The sequence below is a fragment of the Equus quagga genome, chromosome 6 (assembly GCF_021613505.1).
Source record: "Equus quagga isolate Etosha38 chromosome 6, UCLA_HA_Equagga_1.0, whole genome shotgun sequence".
NCBI lineage: Eukaryota > Metazoa > Chordata > Mammalia > Perissodactyla > Equidae > Equus > Equus quagga.
In genome coordinates this window covers 71,316,046-71,323,927 of record NC_060272.1, presented here as the reverse complement: position 1 = coordinate 71,323,927, position 7,882 = coordinate 71,316,046, and positions in this window count along the sequence as shown.

Genomic DNA, 7,882 nt, shown 5'->3' with positions numbered 1-7,882 from the left:
GGCCACAGGCTATGCTCTACAATTGAGTGGGTTCACTGACTGGCCTCCCTGCCTAGGTGAGGCCTCAGGCTGTGTTCAGCCATCTGGCAGGGCCATGTGCTGGCTCTACTGCTGAGTGGGATTGTAGGCTGGGCTCCACCACTGGGAATTATTACAGGCTGAGCTCTGAGATGGCTCAGGATCACCATTCAGGCTCCCTGGGTGGTGGGGCCAGAGGCTGTGTTCAACAGTTGTGCAGGAAGGTGGCTTGGCTCCCTGCCCAGGTGAGCCATGAGATGTGCTCCATGACTGCTGGGTGTGAATAGTGCTGCAATGAACATGGTTGTGCAGATAGCTCTTCGAGATACTCATTTCAATTCCTTCAGATATATACTCAGCAGTGGGATTGGTGGGTCATGTGGCAGTTCTATTTTAATGTTTGAGGAGCCTCCATACTGTTTTGGATAGTGGCTATACTAACTTACATTCCCATGAACACATGTATAAAGGTTCTCTTTTCTCTACATTTTTGCCAACATTTGTTATCTCTTATCTTTTTTTTTTCTTAAAGATTGGCCCTGACCTAACATCTGTTGCCAATCTTTTTTCTTTTTCTTCTTCTTCCCAAAGCCCCCCACTACATAGTTATATATTCTAGTTGTAGGTTCTTCTGGCTCTGCTATATGGGATGCTGCCTCAGCGTGGCCTGATGAGCAATGCTAGGTACACGCCCAGGATCCAAACCAGTGAAACTCTGGGCCACGGAAGCAGAGCGTGTGAACTTCACCACTCAGCCACGGGGCTGGCCCCTCTCTTATTTTTTGATAGTAGCCATCCTAATAGGTGTAAGGTGATATCTCATTGTGGTTTTGATTTGCATTTCTCTGATAATTAGTGATGTTGAGCATCTTTTCTTGTGCCTGGTGGCCAGTTCTATATCTTTTTGGAAAAATGTCTATTCAGGTCACTTGCCCATTTTTAATGGGATTATTTGGGTTTTTTTGCTATTGAGTTGTATGAGTTGTTTATATATTTTGGATATTAACTTCTTATCAGATACATGGTTTGTGAATATTTTCTCCCATTCTGTAGGTTGCCTTTTCAGTTTATTGATTATTTCCATTTCTGGGCAGAAGCTCTTTAGTTTGATATAGTTCCCCTTGTTTATTTTAGCCTTAGTTGACTGTGTTTTTGGAGTCTAATTCAAAAAGTCAAGCCAAGACCAATTTTAAGGATCTTTTTCTCTATGTTTTCTTCTAGTTTTATAGTTTCAGGTCCTACATTTAAATCTTTAATCCATTTTGAGTTAACTTTTGTGAGTGGTGTACGACAGTGGTCCAATTTCAGGCTTCTGTATGTGTTTATCTGGTTTACCAACACCATTTATTGAAGAGACTGTCCTTTCCCCAGGTGTGTTCTTGGCACCCTTGTCAAAAATTTGTTGACCGTATATGTGTGGGTTTATGTTTGGCCTCTCTATTCTGTTCCACTGGTCTATATGCCTGTTTTATGCCAATGCTATACTGTTTTATTATTATAGCTTTGTAATATAGTTTTAAATCAACAGTGTGATACCTCCAGCTTTGTTCTTTCTCAGGATTGCTTTAGGTATTTGGGGTCTTTTGCACTTCCATACAAATTTTTGGATACTTTTTTCTATTTCTGTGAAAAATGCCATTGGAATTTTGGTAGGCCTTGCATTGAATATATATATCACTTTGGATAGTATGAACATTTTCATGATATTAATTCTTCCAATCCAAGAAGACAAGTTATCTTTCCATTTATTTGTGGCTTCTTCAATATCTTTCATCAGTGTCTTACAGTTTTCAGTATACAAGTCCTTCATCACCTTGGTTAAATTTATTCCAAAGTATTTTATTATTTTTGATGCTATTGCATAAGGGATTTCTTTCCTAATTTCTCCTTCACGATAGTTCATTGTTATTGTATGGAAATGAATTCAAGATTGACTTATATGATTATGGAGGCTGACTCATACGATTATGCAAGATCTGCAGTTGGCAAGCTGGAGACCCAGGATTGTTGATGGTATTGTTCCAGTATGGGTCTGTAGGCTTGAGAACCAGGAGAGCCAATAGTGTAAGTGCCAGTCAAAGTCTAAAGGCAAGAGAAGACCTGTGTTCCGGCATGAAGACAGTCAGGTAGAGTGAGCTAATTCTCCCTTACTCAGCCTTGTTTATTCTATCCAGGCCTTCAATGGATTGGATGAGGTCCACCCACATGGGGAAGGGCAATCTACTTTACTTAGTCTACAGATTTAAATGTTAATTTCATCTAGAAACACCCATACAGACATATCGAGAATAACATTTAACCCAATATCTGGGTATCTCATAGCCTAGTCAAGTTGACACATAAAATTAACCATCACAATATTTTTCTCTTCAAGATTAAAATCTAGTTTCATGTATCAATAACTTCCTTGATTAAATTTATGCTTAATGATAACAAACTTAAAAGCAAGATGGCCATTTTCCAAATGTATGCCAAAAATAATGTTAAGCAAAACATTCTATACAGCAAACCTGGGTAAAAAAAGCAATATCAAATCAAGGAAAAAGTATTACATCTAATAAAGTTACAGTTGTGTATCTACTTATGCAATAGGTAACCTCAAATCAATAGCTAATCAATTCACAACTAATTAAAAGCTACATGAAAAAAAGGGTAATTTTCACAAAACAAGCCCCAAAAACTAAATTTCTGAGAATAACTTAAGAACTGAATAGACCTTAAAGTTACTGAAAGATATAAATAAATAAAAATGTACTATATTTTTGAGTGATGTATTCTAATCAAAAATCTAATAAAATCTGACATCTCAATTCCAAAATCCATTAGGAAGGATAAACAGAAAAGCTATGAGAATTTGAAAGAGTAAGGGAAGCTTTTTTTCCTGAAAGATATCAAACATAGTATAAAGCCACATGTGACATATGCTATATGTTGCTCACTCACACTGCTTTTAATCCCTTTTGTCTTGCCGCATTCTACTTACAGAGACTGTAAAAGCAAAACAAGCAAACAAACAAAACCAAAACCCCCCAAAAAATCCTCTTATAATTTCCTAGACTCTCTTGCAGCTAGAGATGATCCTGTTCCATAGACGTTGCCTCTTTCTTTTTTTCCTTCTTCATGCAGTTGAGCGTATAGTGGCTGGAGTTGCGGTAGCCATTGTTAAACAGAGAAGAGAGAAGAATTCTGAGTTCCTGCTGGTAACTTGAGCAGCTGAATCGTCCCTGGGCTACCAACCCCTTGACTTATCATTGAGTGCATAAAATAAATAATGCCTTCCTTGTAATAGGGATTTTTATTACAGTTGGATACAATCCAAACTGATATACTACAACAATTAAAATTGTCTACTACTGATATAAGAAAAAACATATGGATCTACTGGGAAGAAGTAAAATCCAGAAAATCCAAAACATACCTTGTTACATATATTAGGTTACATAACCTAATATAATAAAAGGCAAAGTATCATAAATCATTCAGAGGGGGATGAATTATATGAATGATTTCCTTTGGGTAAAAGTAGAGCTTTATATAATATACGTTAAGTTCCAGTTGGATCAAAGAGATACACATAAATATAAAACTATAACAAAAATACATTTCAAAATGAAATACATTAAAATTTTGTTTTATCTGATCTCAGAATGGAGAAAGAACTTCCCAAGTACAAAATCCTTGAAAAAAATCCTAGTGAAAAAATTGATTTATTTGACTTCTTGAACTTACATAAATATTTTTTATGCACACAGAAACAGAGGTTTAGTAGTCAAACAAGAGGAACACATATGCCTCAAATGTGATAAGGAAATGCTACTTTCCTTAATATATAAGAATGTTTGCACATTAGGGGCCAGCCGCATGGCCAAGTGGTTAAGTTCGCCTGCTCTGCTTTGGCCGCCCAGGGTTTCACTGGTTGGGATCCAGGTGCGGACATGGCACAGATCATCAGGCCAAGTTGAGCTTGCGTCCCACATGCCACAACTAGAAGGACCCACAACTAAAATATACAACTACGTACTGGGGGGATTTGGGGAGAAATAGCAGAAAAAGAAAGAAAAAAAGATTGGCAACAGTTGTTAACTCAGGTGCCAATCTTTAAAAAAAATTCAATGAAAAAGAATGCATATTAAAAAACAAACACATTCAGGGAAAATGAATAGAGGGCATTTCCAGGACAATTCACAGAAGGAGAAACGCCAATGACCAATAAGCATAAGCCATGCTCAATTTCACTAGTAATCAAAGACATTCAAGACAAAACAAAATAATGAGGTACTTTGGGTTTAGATTGTCAAAGAACGTGTCATAAAAATAATCAGAAATCAGAATCAAAATTTATGTACAGAGATATTCATCTGATTTCCACCTCACTGAGTTATTTTTATTGGAGAAGTACAAGCAGTGTATTTTAACATAAATTTGAATTGCAAATTATTGCTTTTAATGTCTTAAAATTATTCTAGGTGCATACTTCAAACAAAGATTATTTTGTATGCAGAAGATTGCCTGCCATGCACTCGGTTGGTCACACATAAGTCTATAGAATTTGATCTTGGTCTTAAAATTTTCAAAGCTAGAAGAGGTGGCATGACCAATTTGATTATGATGAAGGACTTTTACTCAGGCCATGATAGCGACGTGTCAAAAACTCTGGCTGACAGTCAAGAGAAACCAAGCATTCTAGTTAAAGAAAACCCTGGACTGATTTTAACCAAACGGGAAATGCAGAAGAATCCTGATATCTTTCAGTATATCTCAAAATTATATTTTCAGTTCTATAAGGGATGAAGGAGTAATGATCACAGGTGTGGATTATGAAAAGCAGCATGTCACTCTACTGCTGCTGATAGCTACTGGGGGCTCAGAGCAATTTATAACAATATTTAGATTAAATAAAATAGAAGATTTAGAAGAATGCATTATGTCTCACATAAAAAATAACCTGTTTTCAATTAGTAAAAATAAAAATGTGTACATTTTTCTTTTCTTAGTAAAAATGTTATTAAATGAACAAGGCACCTTAAGAGCAAAGGCATCCAAGACCAAGGAAATATGAAATACACACACACACAGATTCCTAGAAGGACATATAATAAAATGTTAAATATAGTTATCTCTGGATTATGGGATAATGACTGCTTTGTGTTTTCTTTTTTCTACTTCTTCTCTTTCCCAGTTTTTCATAATGAAAGTTTTTCTTGTACAAAACCAGGGTAAAGAAAAATACTTTTTAAGTGATTGATGTCCTCTGCAAACCACTTAAGTCTTAATCTAAGTATAGGAAAATTCTCAACAGATTTGCAGTGTAGTTATTATTTGATCTTACTTATTTTTCAAGGCTGAGTTTTTATCTCCAGTTTCTGTTTGTTGGTTTATAAATTGCAACTTCCCCACTCAGATCAGTTGCTTTACCTGTTGGCCACTTCTATAAATACTCCTTTATTGTAATCTGGCATTGATCTCCAGCCTGCTCCAAATATTATTTCTGTTTTAGCCAAACTATTTTTTACCTTCTTTAAATCACAGTTCAAGTTGTCAGTTTCTCCAGTAGGATTTACTTCCTTGGTGTCATCCCTTCTTTAATTTACTTCTCCCTTTTTCATTTATACCAATGGAGACACAAATACAGATAGAGTTATAGATAGAGATAAGTGTCTATATATAATATTATATATATCATATATATTATATATAATGTGACCATGTACCATTGGTGTGGTAGTGTAGTCCCCATGCAATGTTGGGGCTCAATTCTCATTACCTAACTCAATGGATCTGAGTTTAATTTAATTGGTTTGGGGTAGGGCCTGGGCCCAGTATTTTTTAAAGGACATTAGGTGATTCTGCTGTATCCAGAGTTGAGAACCATTGAACTGATTAATCTCTGTTACAGTAGCCTCCATATTCTACAGCAATTTCTTGTCATATTCTAGTGTTTACAGATGTCACTGGAGATGTTGTTAAAATACAAATTCTGATTCAGTCAAGCTGAGGTCAGACTTGAGATTCTGCATTTCTAACAATATTCCAGGTGATGCTGATGATACTGGTCCACAGACCACACTTTTCAAGGATGTAGACCATACTATAGAAATGTAAAGAAATCATATGAGACAGAATGAAAATGGACCTGTAAAATTTTTTTTATTCTTTTCTTTTTTTTTTTTAAAGATTAGCACTTCACCTAATATCTGTTGCCAACCTTCCTTTTTTGTTTTCTTCTTCTCCCCAAAGGCCCGCAGTACATAGTTGTGTATTCTAGTTGTAGGTCCTTCTGGCTGTGCTATGTGGGACACCGCCTCATCATGGCTTGATGAGCAGTGCCATGTCCGTTCCCAACATCTGAACTGGTGAAACCCTGGGCCGCCAAAGCAGAGTGGGCAAACTTAACCACTTGGCCACGGGGCTGGCCCCCTGTAAAAATTTTTGACAATGTGGAAGTTATTCCACAATATGGACATTATTCATGTCAAATATGGTCGGATTATAGCTCATTTAGTCATTGGTTGAGTCATTAAAAAATACTGATGGAGAATCAATCTTGTGCTAAACACTGTGCCAACTCATGTCTAATATAATTATTTGGAAGATCTTCTAAGCATTTACCATTTAGAGCATATCAATAACGTGCTCTAAAGCTCAAATTATGGATGATGACATGTGTACATTTGCCTGCTATTATTTGTCTTTACTTATGTTTACCAAAGGCTCTTCACACTGGCTTCCAGGGGAGTTTAATGTGAGAAGTGATAAGAGATATTTCATGGTAATCCACTATCAGAAGTTAGTAGGCTCATAGAGCCTAGCACTGTCATTGATGCACCTCAGCTCCATCCTTAGGCTTTCCAATTAGAAACCCCCCTCCTTGTGTATTAGTTCCATTCTCTTAGAGAAGAAAGTGGTTGATCCCGCTATCTTTTTGAGCCGGTCCATACATGTCCTAGGTGCTGGCTAGTTCATAGACAGGTTCACTTTGGGTCAGATGTCTACCTCTTCCAAAAGTCAATCAACTATGATCATAGAGAGTGGGGCCAAGCTGCCCACTCAATGGATCCAGGGGCGGGAGCAGAGAAGGGTGTTGAGGTCACAAAAATATTTGTAAAACGTTTAAAAATTGTGTCTTTTGACAAGGATGAGTTGCAAACTTTAGAAGTCAGTTTCTAGCTAGACACAAAGGAAAAAAAATGCAGAATTACCAACGTTTTATTTGCAGCTATGCTTTACACAAAAAAGTGGTGTCTCAAAAGCACTTGGTTTTTTCAAAAGAGATTTTTTCAAAAACTCTGGAACTAAGTAAGTGATTTCCCAAAGACTTTGGGAATTCTAAAGTTCCTATTATCCAAAACTTCAAAGCTTTGAATGAAAATTAAATAATACTATAATGGGATAAATATGCCTAATCAAATGTCTCCAACATATGAACCTGCTTAAATATAGAAAAGACTAAGGAAAGTTTTATTCTTAATTGAAAAAGTCTTCTAAACTCAACTTTAATATATGATACAACTGAGAAAAGACCAACTTAAATATCTTTCTCTTAATAAGAAGACTTTAAAAAAGACTCAGCTCGAAGCATTTTAAGAAGAAATCGACGTAGGTTTAAATTCAACTCAGAAGCCCTCTAACTTGGGAATATGCACTTCTTAGCCAAAAGTGTCATATAACGAATCTTGGAGTAAAAACTTTGAAAAAGTCAGGAACAAGAGAAATAAAGGGAGGCATATGGAAGTGTGAAAAGATGTGTGGTTAGAATCGTAGGATAATAGAATCTCAGTTTTGGAAGGGATCTGCTGTCTGGATTTTCTATATGACATCTTAGACAAATGGTCACACAGCTTTTTCTTAAGGACCTCAGAGGTAA